A 19,428-nucleotide genomic window follows, 5' to 3' on the forward strand; every position below is an offset into this window, starting at 1 on the left:
TCATTCTTCTCTTTCATTGTAGGCATCTTTGATCTGTTTCATGCGCGACCACCACAAACACCAAAGCCCTCTTATTGTGTGAGCATCTGTTTTCCAGTTTTAGATAGTAGTTGTACATATCCAGGACTTTGCTCAAAATGAGCACTTTGAGAAGTGGAATAAGTGGTTAAGCTCAGGCCCGGATTTGTGGCGAGGCCACAAAGGCCCGGGCCTAGGGCGGCAGAAACTTAGGGGTGGCATGCCGCCCCGCCGCACAAAAATTCTGACATTTTGCTCCCATACGGAGCACTGGGGACTTCTCCCCAGTGCTCCTTATGGGAGTTTAAATGTCCGCGCATGCGCGCTTGCGTTAGCGCGGGGCGGGGGGAGGTGGTTTGTTCGCGCATGCTCAGGGGGGAATAGGGGGCGGCCTAGGGGCGCCCGGAATTGAAATCCGGCGCTGGTTAAGCTCTGAACCATACTCTATACTTTTGTATTTGCAGAAACACAGCATGGCTATGGCAGCCTAAACCATTTGTTTCATTAAGGCTAATTAGGCTTTTTGTTTGTCCATTTTATAGTTCTTTTCAGTACCTTATTGTGCCTCATGTGTAAGGCACCTATGAAGTACCATATAAGCTACAGCTTAATCACAGGGCATTTGCTGATCTGATCCAAACTACAAAATGCTTTTTCCCTTATTGAGGTTCATCAGCGGGCCTGGAACTAGGGGTAGGCAGCAAGAGTCTAATAAAGTGAGAAATCAGAAAAAGTCTTATGTAGGAAGTTAGATACGAAGATGTGATATGCCCTGTAGGTGATTTATAGCTTAAGGGTGAAGACACATGGAACTACAGGTATAGGACCTGTTATACTGAATGCTCGGGACCAAGGGTATTCCGGATAAGGGGTCTTTCTGTAATTTGGATCCTCATACCTTAAGTTTACAAAAAAAATCAATAAAACATTAAATAAATCCAATAGGATTGTTTTGCCCCCAATAATCAAATTAATCAAATACAAACTACTGTTTAATTATTACAGAGAAAAAGGAAATCAATTTGAATTATTTGATTAAAATGGAGTCTAAGGGAGAATGGCTTTCTATAATTCAGAGCTTTCTGGATAATGGGTTTCCAGATAAGGGATCCCATACCTGTACTAGTAGCAGCTACTTGTCACAGCTACAGAAATAGACAATGCTGATCATTTACTGATAACTGTCTGTACATGTGCTTTAGCAGAGGCAGTTTTCTTTATTGTTTATGGCAGGGTATTTTCTGGCATTTAGTAGCTGTGACAAGTAGCTGCTACAAAGTACCCTAAGGGACCCACTAAGCATAAGGTATGTAGGACACCCAGTTAAATTAGAACCCATAACCTTGTGCCTCCTGAACGCCCCTGACTCCCGCTCAGAAATAATGCAAATAGAAAAGTTATGTAATGTATTATTATTAACAATTATTTATAAAGCACCAACATATTCCGCAGCGCTGTACAATAAGTGGGATTCATACATAATGTAATATAGATATGTTCCAATTAAGCACTAAAAGGTCTTAAAGTGCAGCAAATGTTCTTCCCTTATTAGATGGAAATCTCAAAGGAAAACAAGAGATGATCTGCGATGCCCGGGGAAATATTTTATGCAAGTATTTTCTTTAATACCACCCCAGGCGTCGGAGAAGCTGAGTTATTTAGGGTTTTTTTTTTTTTAAATTGTGTATGCCAAATGAAACTTTTCATGTACCGTTGTGCAAAATATTGGAGCAGAATGCCAAGGATCTGAGACATAATAGATGATAAATGATTCTAAAGTTTATTCAGTAATGACAAGGTTGCCAAATTCAACAGAATGAGCTTCAAAATCTCAAACCCCTTTTGTTGAATAGTGATCTAACATTCATATGTACACATGACTCATGGTGGGATGTGGTGAGATTAAGATTCAGGTGCAAACATTGCAGTTCATTCTCTGTAGAGCACTGGTAGAGATATAACCTAAGAATAAACTCGTATTTAAAAAAAAAACTCGAATAAGCATTCTTATTAACATGGTAAACTCGTACCTAGAATACCTTGAATTTTCAAGTTTCCAAACTTGAATAAAACTAAAAAAACTTGAATATTTCGATTTGAAAATATGGCCTGATTTTGCCTAGGACAACTCCCATTGACTTCTATATAAAATCCCAAGCGTTTTGATGGTGAAGTTCTACATTCAAGTATTTTGGTATTTTGCACTTAATAAATACCAGACATTCAAGTTTTGGAACTATAATTCAAATTGTGCACATTTTAGTGATAAAAGACTCAAAAATTGATAAATCTCCCACTAAGGGGCACATTTACAAAGGCACGAATGCTTGAGCGTTCACGCGAACGCTCCGAGCATATTTTCGTCGATTTTTTCGGCCATCCGGACGACTTTTTCGTACGCCACACTACTTTTTCGTACGCCGCACGACTTTTTCGGACGCTTGCATGAAAAAATCGGAAAGGTTTTACCACTGTTTACAATTGTTCGGTATGAAAATTTCGTGACTTTCGGATCGCCAATACGATATTTACGTGACTAAAACGATTTTTTCGTGATATTTGCGATCTTCAGAAATTTTCGTTTCCAATCCGATTTTTCCCATTCGTGATTCGGATTCGTGGATTGGTAAATGTGCCCCTATGTGTGCATTATATTTGGGGGTGCACTCTACATGGGGATTGCACCCATACATGGGCAGATAAGCTGCTGAATTGGTCAGAAGAATCGGCAGCTTAATCTGCCATAAGTTACAGATTTAAAGGGGAACTCCACCCAAACACAACTTAAGTTTTTTGAAAAGTAAATATAATTTCAATTTGCAATATACATCAGTAATTGACCTTCCTCAGCCTGCATCCCTCCAATCCCACAATCCCCTGCACAGGTGATGTCAATAAGGAAAGGAGCATCCCAGTGCAATGCATTGTTGGTTATGTAGTATTTGTAACATCTGTTTTAGTCCCTCTTCCCCTGCCAGGATTTCAAATGCTGCAGAAAGAGTAGAACTGTTTTGCAGCAGGATTTCAGCATATAAAAGTGGTATTTATTATATTATACTTTTTAAAGTAACAGATTACAGATAGATATATTGGGGGTTTCTGTGTTGTGTGGGGCTCTTTAACAAATTTTGGTTCAGAACTTAGGGTTTCCCTTTAAACTCTAGTGGGAACCAAAAAGTCTTCATTAACAAGACTGAAGGATATGTAAGTGAACACATTAGGAAAGCTAGGGTCATTAAACCATTTTTTAGCTGCAAATTGTGACAAGTGAAAAGGCATACGATTTGGGAGGATTAACCCACCCTTCATTATGTTAATCCTCCCATTTGTCACAAGTAGCAGCTGAGCAAATGGGTTAATTATGTCAGTTTTTAAGGGAGGCCCTATCTTTCCAGGGAACTATTCACTGTAGAAACACAGTCCAAAGTGGATCCATCCTTTAAAGGGAGCTTGGCCAATCAAGGAGTGGTTCACCTTAATTTTAGTATATTGAAAAATGGCATATGCCTAGCCACTTTTCAATTGGTCTTCATTTTTAATGTTTTTAATATTTTTTTAAAAAATATTTGCCTTCTTCTTCTGACCCTTTCCAGCTTTTAAATGGGGATCATTTACCCCAGCACCCAAAAACTACTGACCTGTGAGGTTACAATTTCGACAATATTGTCATTATTACTTTCTATTATTTAACTTCTTTTCATATTCTTCCCTCATTTTAAACCACTGCCTGGTTGCTAGGTTAAATTGGACCCTGACAACCAGATAGCTGGTAAAATACCAAACTGGAAAGCTGCTGAACAAAAAGCTAAATAATGAAAATGCTGCAAATAATGAAAAAATAAACATCTATCAATTACCATCCTTCCCCTCAACATAAAAACTTCCCATACTGGTAAATAATTGTTTTTTGCTAGAAGCAGATATTACAGTAAAGGTGGCCTTACATGGTTGCCAATGAGCAAATCTTTCCCCCGATATGCCCACTTGAGTGGGCGATATCATGCTAATGCATTACAATGAGGGGATATGAAAAGTTGGAAGGAGGGCCGCAGTAACGAGCCAATGTGGTCCTTGATCCGTCAGAAAAATTAAGCATGCCTGAATGACATCTGCATGGCGGGGGCAGTGCCCCCTCTTCCCTGTGACGGCATTGCGCACCCACACACGCGAGGGAGGTGGGGAGGTTCTCCGAGGTTCTCCCCAGGGGCACCCTGCAACCCTTGGTCAGCCCCCGGTGAGACCTGTCAGAGGGCCCCATACATGGGCAGATAAGCAAATTTTTCTGAAGGACAGGAATCGGCAGCCTAAATCTGCCCATGTATGGCCACCTTGACACAGTAGGGCAGAATGTTTCACAGAGGCAGAAATGTAATGGTTTCTGCTCATTTGCACAGTTATAAAATATCCAGAGAATGTGTTTTTTTCCAATTTTAAGTTGTATTGTGAAAAGTTGAGATCTTTTCCTGGCATCCACATTTTCTTACAACAGGAGTTTTTCCACCCTGTTTATTAAGAATCTGTTGAAGTTCATTATTGTTACGGCAGCTTTGAGATATGAAAACCAATATGATCAATATGAGCCATGGATAGGAGACTTGGGATCATTTTGAAATACTTTAAGTTTTTTCACTGCTGAATGGAAATTCCTTCTCATGCATACAGCCCTTGCAGCTATTAGCATGTAGGCATATCGTCATGCCTTTCTACAGGCATACTGCCCAGGTAAGGACATGTCTGCATGCCTCTCTCCCACTGTCATTCTTAAAATGCACCATGGTAACTCACATATTTTTATTATATTATGTGTACAAATACTGCTTCCCCCTGGCAAGGCCATGCATGGGGCTAGGGGCAAGTTTCTAACTCTGAATAGAAACTTGGAGTGTTTGGATCATGTTATTTTTATTTGGAAACATATCTTATTTTAAAAGATTTATTTCCTATGTTGTATCCCCTATTTCTACACCCATCAGATTCACTGCATTGAAGTTGCTGAACTGTTTGGTTTGCAGATATATATGTTTATAAAGGATGATTTAGCAGTTAAGTCACAGGTCTGTCTGACTTTTGATCCACCTTCTTATGGCCTTTGGAAATTGCCTAATCGTCTTGTGCCTCAGGAAACAACACTTAGATTAGAGAGGGAATGATTGTGCCTGAACAAACAGTTCCATATCGCCTGTTTAATGTGGGACTTTATATCGATCTGCACTAGAGTTACCCTTTCTAAACTACAATCTGAATTACAAATACTGCCATTTAAAAATTATGTTAATTGAAGATAAAACTGTTATAAACTCTTTTTTTTAAATAAAATTAGTTCATATAAAAAAAACTGTATAAATCTTTGTGCCCCCAAGTACAATTCATGTGGCATTCAATGAACTGGGCTCTGTTAAGCTGGTGATATGACCATAATGACCTTGCCTAACAAGCAGGCAGCAAACAAGGTAGGGCAGCTGATTGGGCCATAACATACTGTATCCTAATACATGGGATTATAAAGCTATATCAGGAGAAGACCATATCAACTCACTGATGTGGCCCTTGCCCAATGAGATTTTCTAACCTTACTGATTGCTATTTGCAGATATTGGTTCGACAGGTCATGAGGAAGTCCAGTCCACCTACCACTTTAGACTCAGAGCCGGTAGCCTTAATTAGCTTGTCTATGGCCACCTTAACTTCAAGTTTGTAGCCTTATGCCACCCGTGGAAGACTCTCATTCTTCTGTGAATGTGCTGGCCCGGGTGCAGGCACATGGAGCATTTTTTGACTCCAAACTGAGTGAGTTTGCATTACGGTGTCGATATCCGCTTCATCTGCCTGTGCCTGGCCCAACACAGTGGCTCCAGGCGCAGACACAGAAAAGTGCTGATTCAAGCGTAGGGGTGGATTCTCTGCCTTTTTTTTATCCAAAAGCTGAAAATCCACCATGTGTGGCATAAGCCTACTGTCATTCAATTTTGACATTCCTAACTAACTTAAGAACGATCACATTGATGACCTGGTAGTCAAAAAACTTAAATAAGCTAACATAAATATTTGTAACCCAGGCCATAGACTTATAGGACAATTCCTTTTTTGACAATTCATTATTTTTTATTTGGATCTGCCATCATCTTCAGATTCTTCCATCTTCTTTTTGTTCCGATCTGTCGGTACTGTCTGCGCAGTAGAGTCAAAACCAAACTTAGAAATGAAAAGCTGCAGTTTTCTCCTAACAAAAGCACCTGCCTGGGGTATCAGGTAAGTGATCACTGGGGGGGGGGTGGTACCTTCAATAATTAAAACATTATATTAAGTCACTAAGCATTAAAACAAAACACAACAAGCAGTCAAATCTTTAATATTTGGATCATTCCAGGAAATTTCCCAGGGTATTTTTCTCGGAATTACTGATGACAAATGTGACATCATGCGCACCTCTATCTCGAAATCTACACAAGAATTAGATTTTCTGGGGCGGAGTTCCAGATTACGTTGACCCTGATGTGATGAGAGCCCTGAGGGGCTTATTCCAGGTGCTTGTGATGTACAAAGCTGACTGCAGAAGTGTAAACTTTCTACACTCGCATTAGACCTGGAGGGAGAGGCCCACGTGCAGACAAAACGCGTTTGAAAGACAAGGTGAGATCTGTGCCTGGGCATGTCCGACTGAGCGAGATGTTTTCTTTCCCTTTGTGATGTCTGTACAGTATGACAGCACTGCCCCATCTACACGGGAATGTGAGAGAAATAAAGTGAAAAGCAAATAATACTTTTTGAAGGCTGCATCCCTGTTTCTCTAGCACAAGAATGTTTTTCGGAGGGGGAAAGTAGATGGTTTGTGTGAATAGAGCCTTCTTTACATGACAAAAAGGATTATGGTGTGTGACCCTGGGCTGATCCCAGTGTGCCAGCTCATTCTGAAAGAACTCAAGGCATTAGCTAATAGCAAAGTCCACCCTGTGTGCCCCACACACACTGCTTTCTTTACTTATTTCCTTCACCAGTACAAAATGTTGGGACTTAAATCAAACTTCAAAGAAACAAGGGTCAAAGGGCAGGACAATTTCCCATACGGGATCCTTCAGATAAAATTTGCTTTTTGTAGCTTGACAAATTTACCAATGTCTGGCCGGTATGCTCTCGGCTAATTGTGTGAATAAGAGGCAATCATTTATTTCCTTCTGTTCCTAGATGGCGTTTAGTTAGTAACAGTCTTTATCACGCGCCATATTTTATTTATCCAAGCTTTTCTAATGAATCTCAAGTGAAAATGATTTGACATCATGCAGCAAATACACAGCCTATAGAGCATTATTGCTCTTTTATTGGGAAATATTCTCCTTGTGGACTAATACAATGATGTTGATCACAGGGTTTTACTAGTGTCAACTGAACTAAATTTCCCAGTATCCAGGAGCTGAGTGCTATAGTTCAGCAAGCTGGATGACCACTGGCTGGGGATCACTAAGCTAATATAAAGAGGAGGATTTATTAGTGTCTTGCCCATAAGACAAGCTCTGAGTAGGACACAAGAATGAGTCAGTCTGGGAAGTAATTGACTGATGGACTTGTAATGGCAAGAATTTAGCTAAGTACTATTCTCTGCAGGGGCTGTTTAACCCTCTTGTGCATCTGCTGAATCCTGCTTGGTGTCCTAATTAAGATGTGAGAAGTGTTTTATTGTCCTTTAATAAGATACATGCAATGCTTCTAAATTCTGAACTGAAGAATTGTTTTTTGGTGATTGGTCCCCACAGAGCCACCGTGAAAAACCCATTTCCCCCCACAACTGGTGCCACATGCTGTACTTATTATTTCATTCAGGGCGGCAGTAAAAACTGGGTTACCCACATTGTGCTTTTCTAAGGTTGCACAAACCAGTGGATAGGGGGCAATCTGAGGCAAGTTAGGGTAAGGTTTGGAGTGCTTGTTTACTCATATATTTCCTGCTATCCTGAAGAGAATTAGGGTGAGATCTGTTAAGCCGGCCATACACTAAAAGATCCACCAAATGACCAAATCTTGCCCCAATATGCCCTGATTAATCAGAGGGCTGAGCGACTGGATTACATTGACGAGATACAGGCCATTGGGGAGAGGACTGCATAAATGTGGCAATGTGCTCCTTGCCCCGAATTTGACCAATTTTTGGGCAGATATTGATCAGAGAGGTCTGTCTGGGGGCCCCATACATTGGCCAATAAGCTGCCTACTCCGACCGTCAGCAGACTTTATTGGCCCATGTATAGCCACCTTCAGAGGCACAAATGCTTTTGTAGATATGTAAATAACTCTAGATTAACCTGAGACTATTGTAAATAATGCCCATAATATTAAAAATATTATGGAATAAGTAGCATTCCCTTTAGGACAATGGCGCTGACTCTGACCATCAGCAGCTTTTATCTGCACATGTATGGGCACTTTTAGGGCAATGGTACACAGGGAGAGTAGTTGCCACACAAGAAATCTTTGTTGTCGCAGGCGAATAATCTCCCCGCAGTGCCGTCCTACCGCCTAGAGTGTAAATCGGCGGTGGGATGGCATACACGTCGCTGCAATGTCCCACAGTCGCCCGAAGTTTCCTCTCAAGACAACTTTGTGTGACTGCGGGACGACTAATCTCCTGTGTATCAATGCCCTTAGGGCTCTGGCACACGGGGGAGATTAGTCGCCCGCGATAAAACTCCCTGTTCGCGGGCGACTAATCTCCCCGAGTTGCCTACCCCTGCCATCCCACCGGCGAACATGTAAGTCGCCGGCGGGATGGCAGACGCGGCGGCGCGATTTCGCGCAAATCGCCGAAAAAGACTCGCGAGTCTTTTTCGGCGATACCCTGAAATTGCCCCGCCGCGTCTGCCATCCCGCCGGCGACTTACATGTTCGCCGGTGGGATGGCAGGGGTAGGCAACTCGGGGAGATTAGTCGCCCGCGAACAGGGAGTTAATCGGGGGCGACTAATCTCCCCCGTGTGCCAGAGCCTTTACAGTTATAACTGTGCAAAGAAGGAGACAGAGCCTAATACAGGTATGGGACCTGTTATCCAGATGCTCGGGACCTGGAGTTTTCCAGATAAGGGGAATTTCTGCAGTCTGGATCAGCATGCATTAAGTCTACTAAAGTCATTAATCATAGGCGGATTTGCAATAAGGCTAAGCCTCCCCAAACCTGCTTGGCACCTTAAAAAAACCTCACTCAGTTTCCTTAAAATGAGGAAATCTTCTTGGGTTCCTGCAAGCTCTGGTTCTGCTGTAATCAGCCTTGATCTGATTGGATTGTTCTTCTTGTGTATTCTCCAATCAGAGCATAACTTTCTTGACAGACAGTAAAATTGACCAATCAAGTCACAGATGCAGACAGGGCTCAGGAGATATTGCAAACTGAAGGCAGTGCAGAAATGAAGACTGAAAAGAAGAATCTGCAGCTGTAACCTTTACCTGAGAACCTCACCAACTCTGAACTTTTGCTGCAGATTTCCTCCTACTCCCACAGGTACTATACACAGGCACTATACACAGGTACTATACACAGGCACTATACACAGGGTACTATACCCAGGTGCTATACACAGGCACTATACACAGGGTACTATACCCAGGTACTATACACAGGTACTATACCCAGGCACTATACACAGGCACTATACACAGGGTACTATACCCAGGTGCTATACACAGGCACGATACACAGGTGCTATACACAGGAAACTATACACAGATATTATACACAGGATACTATACACAGGTACTATACACAGGCACGATACACAGGTGCTATACACAGGAAACTATACACAGATATTATACACAGGATACTATACACAGGTACTATACACAGGGTACTATACACAGGCGCTATACACAGGTGCTATAAACAGGTACCATACAAAGGTACTATACACAGGATAGTATACGCAGGTGCTGTGTATGGGGGGTACTGTCAATGGGGGCAATTGGGGGCTCAGTCTATGGGGCACTGTGTATGGGGGTACTGTCAACGGGGGAAATTGGGGCTCTGTGTATGGGGGCACTGTGTATGGGGGGTACTGCCAACGGGGGCAATTGGGGGCTCTGTCTATAGGGGCACTGTGTATGGGGGCTACTGTCAACAGGGGCAATTGGGGGCTCTGTCTATGGGGGCACTGTGTATGGGGGCTACTGTCAATGGGGGCAATTGGGGGCTCTGTCTATGGGGGCACTGTGTATGTGGGGTACTGTCAACAGGGGCAATTGGGGGCATTTTCTATGGGGGGTACTGTCTATGGGGGCAATTGGGGGCACTTTCTATGGGGGTACTGTGTATGGGGGAAATTGGGGGCACTGTGTATGGGGGGTACTGTCTATTGGGCCATTGGGGGCACTGTGGGGGGGTAAAACTGGTACATAGTTATAACTCACTTATAACTGACTGCCTTCTCTCTATATTTGTATTTTATATGTAGGAGTTGCTATATTGTTATATATATATTCCTTAGGTAGTACAGTATTAGGGTATAGCACATTTTGCATCTGATCCCACCATTTGAACTATATAAAAGGAGTATTTTGTGAAAAAAATGAGGTGTGACAATTAGGGTGTGGCCACAAAAGTGGGCGTGGTCAAAAAAATTTGCCACGCTATGCGCGCTAAATCTTTTTGTCCCTCTTGATAGGGGTTAAATTACTAAATGCTGAAGCTAATTTTCAAGGCTAAGAGATCATAATAAAGCTTCAGTAGCTACTTAAATAATTTCTGTATTTTTCTACTAATAATTGCAATGTACCCACCCATGATACGTAAGCATAATGGGATGTGTTTTTCTATCTACTATATAAGTAATAACAAAACAAAATAAAGATGAACTTGTTTGCAATACACATACTGGTTGTATTGTTTGTACCAGTTCCCTGATCAGCGCATCTACTGCTTAGATACAGTGCAGAGAAGCACAGACAGAGTTAAAGAGATTAACCCTTACACCTCTTTTTATTTTTCAAATGTTGGGAGGTATGGGTACTATACACAGGTACTATACACAGGATACTATACGCAGGTGCTATACACAGGCACTAAACACAGGAAACTATACACAGGTACTATACACACATACTATACACAGGAAACTATACACAGGCGCAATACAAAGGCACTATACACAAGCACTGTACATGGGTACAATATACAGGCACTATACACAGGCACTATACACAGGTACAATATACAGGTACTATACACGGGTACTATACACAGGCACTATACACAGGTATTATACACAGGTACTATACACAGGTACTATACACAGGTACTATACACAGGTACTATACACAGGCACTATACACAGGCACTATACACAGGTACTATACACAGGTACTATACACAGGTACTATACACAGGTACTATACACAGGTACTGTACAGTTCTAAAGGCTTTGTCATTGTTTTGTTCATTTCTAGTTACAGTGGAGCCTACAACTTTGCAATTGGTCTTCCTAATTAATTTTTTTATAGTTCTTAAATAATTTGCCTTTCTCTTCTGCCTCTTTCCAGCTTTCAAATGGGGGTAACTAACCCCGGCAGCCAAAAACTATTGCTCTGCAAGGCTACAATTTTATTATTATTGTAACTTTTTATTACTTATTTTTACATGCAGGCCCTTTTAACTACACATATTCCCATTTCTCGTTTAAACCACTACCTGGTTGCTTGGGTAAATAAGACCCTAGCAACCAGATAGCTGCTGAAATACCAAATGGAGAGCTGCTGAACGAAAAACGAAATAACTGAAAAACCATTAGAAATAAAAGAGTACCAGTTGCAAATTGTCTCAGAATATCAATGTCTACATCATATTAAAAGTTAATTAAAAGTGAACTACCCCTTTAAGCTAGCTGATCACAAACACAAATGGATGGAGCAACCAGGTAGTGGTTTAAACAGAAGTGCATGTATGAATACTTTTACATCCTAAGCATTTTAGGGTAAAAAAAAGCACCCCCACCCCACTTTTGCGCAGTATCCCTGGGAGTCAGTGGGAACCGCAACAGGTAGTTGGGAGGTTAATTTTTTACACCAGCAGCGAATCTACTAAGTCTCACATTAGCTTTAGGTCAATCTATTTATGGTCCATATTTAGCCTCTCTAAACAAAAAATTCACCCTCCGCCTTGATCATTAATATAAAATCATTTAAACATGAAATAAACCCAATAGTATTGTTTTGCCTCCAATAAGGATTAATTATATCTTAGTTGGGATCAAGTACAAGGCACTGTTTTATTATTACAGACAAAAAGGGAATAATTTTTAAAAATTAGAATTATTTGATTATAATGGAGTCTATGGAAGGAGACCTTCCCGTAATTCAGAGCTTTCTGGATAAAAGGTTTCCAGATAAAGGGTTCATACCTTTATGTGTAACTGGTCACAAAGGGAATTTTGACCAGTTCCTTGGATATAAATGACAGTCTAGTAAGTGGTATCAGTAAAGGCTAAAAGCATCAGCAAGTCCGGCTTTGCAGTAACCATACTGTTTATATGATTTAAATTTTGCCAGATGTTACACATTTGGCAGAATTTAGCTTAATGTCAGTCAAGATCTGACAGTCGGCAGAGCTAACCAATGTATCTCCTGGCTGGACTGGAACATCTGCAATATTTGCCCTAAGTTTGATTTAATTCTATTCTAACTGCCGCCTGCTATGCACATATAAACGTAATTGGGCCCACCAACTCCATGGTCAGCTCCCTCTTCCTCCCACCAAGTGCTCTACCTCTACCTGGCACTCACCTGCAGGGGATTCAGTGACAGCAGTGATTGGACTGACAGTGGGTCTATGCCCCTCTATTAACTTACTTTGCTTGCTTTTCAGATCATGAGGGAAGTGAAAGCAGATATCAGAGCTGCCAAAGGTAACTAGGTATTTCTCCTTTACTAGATTTTGAGACATTATCAAGCATATAACTTACGTCTCCTTGACATCTGTCTTATTTTTATAGATCAAATGTTAATTGTGAATGATATTGTTCTAAGTTCAGTTAATGGACTTGCAGAATGAGAAGAATAGCTGGATGTTTTCCCTTTCAGATTTTTCAAAAAGGCCATTGTGAACTCAATTATTCCACACTAGATTAATCATCAATAAAGCCCCTATACACTGGGCAATGTGTAATAAAGAGACAGTCATTCTCCCCATACAGTTTCTCAAAACCTACCATAAAATGCCCGATTTGCTGTCTACCCTTTCCTAAAGGTCAGTTACTTCAGTGGAAAATTTTGTCCATCAATCCTTCTCAGATCTAACACAACAAACTTGCACCAGTACAGAAACCCATAGAAACCAATCACACGTTAGCTTTCATAGTTCTTGTTACATTCGACTTTGTTTGACTAATTCTAATTAGTAAGTAAATATTTTTTTCCGCAAAATATTTGCCCCAATATGCTGAGGATCATGTGGTACATGGTTTATCCCATCTGTATCTATACTAAAAATATCCTCCTAATTAACCTAATATCAAAATAAAATTCAGAAGACATGAAGACATTTTCTACCCATTTAACCCCAAATTGTTAAAATCAAAGAATAAAATGAGATAAATAAAAGTACTCAACCCCATGGGAATTTCTTAGTTCATTAGAAAAAATTCCTTTCTCCCTAATGTCTATCTTTTTTAATTTCTATCAGATGTTTGCTTTCACTCTGGTAACCAATAAACCATTGGGTGCATGAGTTACTAGACCTGGTGCAGACTTTGCCACTTTTATTATATTATATTCTGAGGGAATTTGCAATTATTATTATTTGTATTTTTTTAATCATTTAGCTTTTTGTTCATCAGCTCTCCAGTTTGGAATTTAAGCAGCTATCTGGTTGCTAGGGTTCAATTTAACCTAGCAACCAGACAGTGGTTTGAAAGAGACACAGGAATATGAAAAGAAGAGGGCTTGAATAGGAAGATAAAGTAATAAAAAGTAACAATAACAATAAAATTGCAGCCTCACAGAGCAACAGTTTTTTGGCTGCTGGGGTCAGTGACCCCCATTTGAATGCTGGAAAGAGAAGGCAATTAATTTGAAAACTATAAAAAATTGAATTTTTTTGAATGATTATTCAAACAGCCCTGTTGGGAATGCTGGGGATTTATATCATTAGACCCCTTTACACACTCAGTTACCAGATGCTGCAGGAAAGGGAGGTATCTGGCTTAAACTCATCACTCCTGTTTATTTTAGCTGTACAATGATAATGTCTTAATAGATTTGTTTCTCATCTGAATTTCAAAGTTGCCTAATAACAGAATTTATCATCACCCACATAATTTCGCTTCAGATAAAAGTTACATTTTAGTTCATAGTGCATTTAGCTAACACCTACAGTCAATCCTTTGATCCTTGCTGTCCTACTCCTGCCCTTAAGGGCCTAACATTGCAGGATTTAAATACATCTCATGTGCTTGGCTTCACATGAAGTCATTAGGGATTCTTTCATTCATCTGGGATGAGCTGAACCCTGTTTAGAATAAGGCATTGCACTTGCTTCTTTTTTTTTTTTTAAATGTTCAGTGAAACATACTGGCAAGTAGTAGGTTATTCTGTATTAGTCATCCGCATATAACTTGTTGTAATAGAGGGGAGCAGTCATGTTTGGTTCGATAAAGTTACCTTATCCAGGGTCAGACTAGGGTGTGTGGGGCCCACCAGGCTGCCAGCCCCCCACACCCCCCGGGGTATATACAGGTATAGGATCCATTATCCAGAATGCTCGGGACCAAGGGTATTCCGGATAAGGGGTCTTTCCGTAATTTGGATCTCCATACCTTAAGTCTACTAAAAAATCAATAAAACATTAATTAAACCCAATAGGAGCGTTTTGCATCCAATAAGGATTATTTATTTCTTGGGATCGATTACAAGGTACTGTTTTATTATTACAGAGAAAAGGGAATCAGTTTTAAAATTCTGAATTATTTGATTAAAATGGAGTCTATGGTAGATGGGCTTTCCATAATTTGGAGCTTTCTGGATAACGGGTTTCCGGATAAGGGATCTCATACCTGTACTTATAGAGCAATTTCAATTTTGGTAAAATATGTCAACTTTAGGGACCCCAAACCAAATTAGCTCTGCGGCCCAGTAACATCTAGTTACACCACTGGGTAACACTCCTGTAGTGAAGCAAATAGCTTTCAATAGTGACAGTACCTGCCTCTTCACCCAGCCCCTATGCCCCTCTTTAAGGTATCGGTCAGCTGGGACCTCACAGCATTCTGAATCTTACCTGTTTATAGTAAGAATTTTCCATAACAGGAGCTCAGGGACCAGGGGCATCTCCATCTAAGATGTCAGCATCTATGGAAGTTACAGTTGCATATTGTATAGGTGGATCAGGTGACCACATTCAACTATTAAATAGAGGATAACAGTACAGTCCCATGGGTCACTTTTAGTGATGAGGTCGAGGTGTATCTAGAGCCTGGTGTGGTATAGGCTACCGAACAGTCTAAGGTAGGACAGGGAACCTTGTATCTGTATGCCTGATACACAGGTAACAACTGGGGATAGGGAGGGTCTTGTTTATACAGAGCTCATTATTGATAGTATAGGCATGAACAAAACAATAATCCATTAGCATCTTATAATTAATAAGATAAATATGGATTTTTTTAATTTAAAGAAAAGACAGAATATATTTTAACAACGGCTGGCTTCTTTTTCTCCCAAATAGTGGTGTATTTTGACCCATTAAAGGAACAGTAACACCAAAAAATAAAAGAGCTTTCAAGTAATAAAAAATATAATGCACTGTTGCCCTGCACTGGTAAAACTGGTGTGTTTGCTACAGTAACACTTCTATAATTTATATAATAAGCTGCTGTGTAGCCATGGGGGCAGCCATTCAAGCTGGAAAAAAGGCACAGGTTATATAGCAGATAACAGATAAGTTCTGTAGAATACAATAATGTTTTATTTGTTATCTGCTATGTGCCTGTGCCTTTTCTCCTTTGGCTGCCTCCATGGCTACATAGCAGCTTATTTATATAAATTATAGTAGCCTTTCTGAAGTAAACACACAACTTTTACCAGTGCAGGGCAGCAGCACATTATATTTTAGTTACTTTTATACACTTTCATTTTTTGGTGTTACTGTTCCTTTAAGGAGAATATTACAGCCTAGTGTTACCAATAAGGTTGTAATTGTACTGCTTCTTTTATAACCATAACTGGTGTATTTTCTGGACCAGTCAACCTAATAACTGCCCTGTTACAGCCCAAACATCTGTTTCATTTGTTTTGTGTGAGAAACAGCCATTTTGTTTGTAGTAGGGCTGAGCAGCAAAATGCCCATTTATTGCAGCGAAACAGCTGTTCCCCCAACCTGCAAGCAATACCTTACTTCCATTTAGCACCATGCTGGCTTGTCCTTCTTTTGAGTTTTTAGAAAAAGGTTCAGCAAATGAATTAGAAAATCTATATGATAATAGTTTGTAAATTTTAAAAATTGCCCAAACTTTTTGATTATCTCTATATAAAACCATGATGGCATGGTCTGTTATAGAGACCCAGCAGCATTTCAGAAGCATATTGTGCTTCTTCTTCTTATAGAATAAATTAGCGCTAATGGGAAAAAAATATAAAACCATCTTCACGTAAAACAAATAGAAACCTCTGACTTATATTATCCTATACCATTGCCACAAATGGTACTCCTGTCACTTTTACAATCTTACATTCCAGAACATTGACGATGCAAACTTGAGACTTTACTAAACTGGTAGCAAATTCTTTCCTTTTAGGGAAGAGCTCTCCTTAAAGGAGAACTAAAGCCTAACAATGAAGTAGGGTAGAAATGTTGTACATTATGTTATGTGTTGGGTTTCTGTACCAGCCCAAAGCAACCACAGACCTTTAGCAGCAAAGATCTGTGCCCCCCAGCAGCTTCCATCTCCTTTTTTGCTGGTTCGCTCAATGCACATGCTCTGTGCTGCTTTAAAGGAGAACTAAACCCTAATACCATATTTTATATACTGTACTTACTGCACTAGCCCAAATTTTAGCATCTTAATAACAACTATGATCCAGGCCTTTAAACTTGTCACAGGAGCTCCCCATCTTGGGAGGTGTTACTCACATGTTTAATGGGCTCTGGGCAGCTGTGGAGAAGCTAAGCTTAATCGCAAATTATCAAACAGAATATGAAGTTTGTCTGTTGTATAAGTTGATGCTACAGGGCAAAATATTACATTCTGATGCTACTTGCATTGGTTTCTGAGCTGTCACATAGTAATTATCTGTACTAATTACTAATCAGCCTTATACTGTATAAAGAGAATATAAATGTCACTATATATTGTGTGTTAGTCCCTAAGCTCAGGTAAGTGACAGCAGCACAGAGCATGTGCAGTGAATCAACAGAAAAAAAGATGGGGGGCTACTGGGGCATTCTGGGGGCACAGACCTTCCCTGCTAAAGGGCTGTGGGTGCCTTGGGCTGGTACAAAACTTAATGTACAATATTTCCAGCCTACGTCTTTAGTTAGGCTGTATTTCTCCTTTAAATTACTGTGCTTAGGATCTGACTCACAATATTCTGTATGTATGTATGTGTATATATATATATATATATATATATCTATTGGAACTCTTTACTGAGCACCCAAGAAGGTATGATATGTAGCAGTCTGCCATCCTTTGTGAATATATATATATATATATATATATAATATAAGATAAATATCATGATTCAAGGCTTATTAGTATCTCTTTTAGATTCCAGTTACATGGCAGCTGCAGAATCAGCTTTTATGACAGGCAAACCTTATTTTCTGCTTCATAATTTGTGCCGACCCCTAAACTTAGCCTCTCAACAGCTGCTCAGAGCACACTGAGAATGTGCAGTGTTCAAGATGGGGAGCTCTTGTGTACAACTTTGAATGCCTGGGTCATTACTACTATAGAGATGCGGAACCTTTAGGCTGGTGCAGTAAGTTATATATAAAATAAATAAAATATGCAATTCTCTCCATATTCATATTTTCATTTCATTTTAGGGTTTAATTATCCTTTCAGCTGTGGTGAAGTGCTCAAATTGAGCTTCTATCTCTTTTATTATATAGATCTTGTTGCAGTTATCCAAGATGCACAAATATAATGCAAGGATTTGGGGTCTTTGTATTAGGGTCAGGAATAAAACCTCAGCATCAATAAAATTAGCAAAAAGGGCGTATACATGGCCAGACAAACTGTTGGCTTGGTCTGAATGGGCAGAATCCCCAGCTTAAATCTGTGCATCTATGGCCACCTTAAGGGTGCAGCCTTGGGGGAGCAGCTCCTGTGGTGGAATGGGGAATGACCCATCCAAGTAAAAGGGCCAAGTTGAGTTCTGGCTCGGACAGCCCTAGACCTAAGTACAGCCCTGCATGTAGCGCTTTGTTCTCTGAGAAATTGAGCTTCCAGTGGAGGGCAAAATGCCCAAAAATACCTTTGTGTGGCTGCCTATTTAAATAGCTAAATGTAATCATTTCCTTATGTGAAAATGTAAAATGTTTTCCTACAGAATCAGCCTGTACCTATAGTTTCCTTTTATTGGCACATAATCACAGGGAGCAAGTACAGTTGTGCGCTTCTCTGATCTGCTTCCTTGCCTTAGGTGTCTGGCCTGGGACACAAGTACAGTTCTGCTTGATATACAGGCTACTTACATTTTTGATACCTTTAATAGCTGGATAGCATAGCAGATAGATTATCCTGGCACCATAAGACTTAGGCTGAAAGGGCAATTTTTATTTCACAAACAGACCCTTTCCGGCAGCAGAGAGGTGTGTCTGTCCTGTGGTGATGCACAAGATGAAAAGAATTGAGAGAAGAGGGTCTTGGAGTGAATGAGATGGGGGGCGCTTGTTAGCATGAGGCCACAAAGTGACCGTGATCAAATAAAACATGGGCCTCTCGGGGAGAGTGAACTTTAGCCCAATTACCGCGGCTCGTAGCAAAACTGAAAATGATGGAACTCAGTAACAATACAGTCTGTGATTGTCGCAAGTTTATGGGGTTCTGCTCAGGCTGTGCATTTGTTCATTTTTAAATTGGGTGGAGCACAGATTTATGGATTTTATTTGTATATTTTGAGGTGGGTGAGAAAAGACTCTGCTGCCTCTGATTAAACTGAAAGAGATGAATGTCAAAGGAACTGACATAGGAAGCTGGGATTCTAATAAACAGATTTTATTATTCCTGACTGAAAATAGATACTTTACTGTGCAGAATTATGAGGCCCTTGTGCCACATGGATTTTAATTACACTCACCACCTAGATGGGTTAGACCTGATCTGCGGAGCTTGATTTGTAGCTCTCAGTGCCAAAACACCATTATTATACATAGGGGAAGATAAAGTATTAGGTACAAGCTCTAGTAACCCTTAGCAAAAATGTACAGCTTTACGGT

General features: G+C 40.3%; 1 long non-coding RNA gene across 1 annotated transcript in view; it reads left to right on the plus strand.

Moving 5' to 3' along the window:
* Positions 1–6,412: 6,412 nt before the first annotated feature.
* Positions 6,413–19,428, plus strand: part of LOC116407676 — a 72,840-nt gene continuing 59,824 nt past the window's right edge. Inside the window, exons 1-2 of the long non-coding RNA XR_004220492.1 lie at positions 6,413–6,648; positions 12,856–12,895. This is a non-coding gene — a long non-coding RNA (uncharacterized LOC116407676). The remainder of the gene's footprint in view (positions 6,649–12,855; positions 12,896–19,428) is intronic.

This window comes from Xenopus tropicalis, chromosome 9 (assembly GCF_000004195.4).
Source record: "Xenopus tropicalis strain Nigerian chromosome 9, UCB_Xtro_10.0, whole genome shotgun sequence".
Taxonomy (NCBI): domain Eukaryota; kingdom Metazoa; phylum Chordata; class Amphibia; order Anura; family Pipidae; genus Xenopus; species Xenopus tropicalis.